Source organism: Lactuca serriola, chromosome 7, assembly GCF_051521515.1.
Source record: "Lactuca serriola cultivar US96UC23 chromosome 7, Lser_US96UC23_V15, whole genome shotgun sequence".
Lineage (NCBI taxonomy): Eukaryota > Viridiplantae > Streptophyta > Magnoliopsida > Asterales > Asteraceae > Lactuca > Lactuca serriola.
In genome coordinates, this window is record NC_136414.1 from 109,267,083 (window position 1) to 109,268,490 (window position 1,408).

Below are 1,408 nucleotides of genomic sequence, written 5' to 3' on the forward strand. Positions count from 1 at the left end.
TACCATAAAATACTCCTATAGCATTTTAACTATGTGTTTTCATTAGCATAATATTTGGTGAGTTTTAGGCTTGTCGTAACACCGCAGTCACTCCCAAACACATGCTGGTCATATCTCAGACAAATATAGTTGATCAGGTTATATTGGCCCCACATATTACTATATAACTGCCCAGGTTTAAGCGTAGCGTCCAACTCGCCTTAAATACTTTTATGTAATTCTTACTATGTTAGCTTCTTGTACGTATGTATACTTGTATACTTCTTGTAAAAATAGTTAATATTTTTAAAGTATACTTTTAGTTTCAGAGCGCTTCGGCACCTTTAGTGTTTATAATTGTATACCATGTAAGGTTCGGTATACTTAGTTCAGTATAAACAAGAGCTCTAATACCAATCTATCACACCCCCAAACCGGAACGACGGAAACGTTTGGGACTGGATGACGTCATGTGTAGTATCACAGCAATTACATCAAAGTAATCCGAGTAAAAACACCCATTACATTGAATATATATGTATATATATATATATATGTGTGTGTGTGTGTGTGTGTTACATCTTTTTGCTTCATATTTATATACATCAAAAGTAGAAAAAAGAAAGACGAGACTCTATACGCTCTGCCTTCTCAAAAGTCTGTTGAGGTACCTGTCTACTGATTTCCTGATAATACAAGCAATTTTGAAAAGAGTATTAGCATAAAGTTGGTGAGTTCATAAGCATGTTTTTGTAGTGAAAACCTGTCTTTGAATCTTTAAAATGTTTGTATGCTTTTCTAGAAAATCCAATATTTTCTAACATATATGCTTGATACTGTGTTCTGTAGTAGTATATAATGTGTTAGCTTGTGTGTCTAATTACCACCAATTGTATTGTATAACATTGTTTTGAATGAAAACCCCTTTTGTATGAAAACGCTGGCTATCACCAGTAATGTATAGATTGTTCAATTTGAAAACCCTGGTTACACCAATATGGTTAGCAGTTTCATTACTTCAAATAAAACTATGAGTTTGAAATCCCTGGAATCCTCTAGCTATATGATGAACTAGTTTTATTATTAAAATAAAACTAAAGAAGAATGAAATCTCGTAAACAACAAGGTTAGTTTATTCTATTGTGAGTCGTATAACCATGCTTGATATGACCTAGTGGCCTCTACGACGTTCTTCAGGCATCGGACGATATGATATTTGTCACCCCAGGCATGCCTTCCTAACGGTAGCTAGCAATTCAGGTGTGGGATTGTCAATCCCGAATAGATCTATTCACAAATCTCACGCTCTCCCTCCAGGATACTTTGGTTATACTATGTTAGGATTTAACCTGGACCCCGAAAGGTACCAGTGAAGTGTTGTCTCACAATTCTGTATAAACTAGTTTACACATAGCTTTGTATTGTTCTC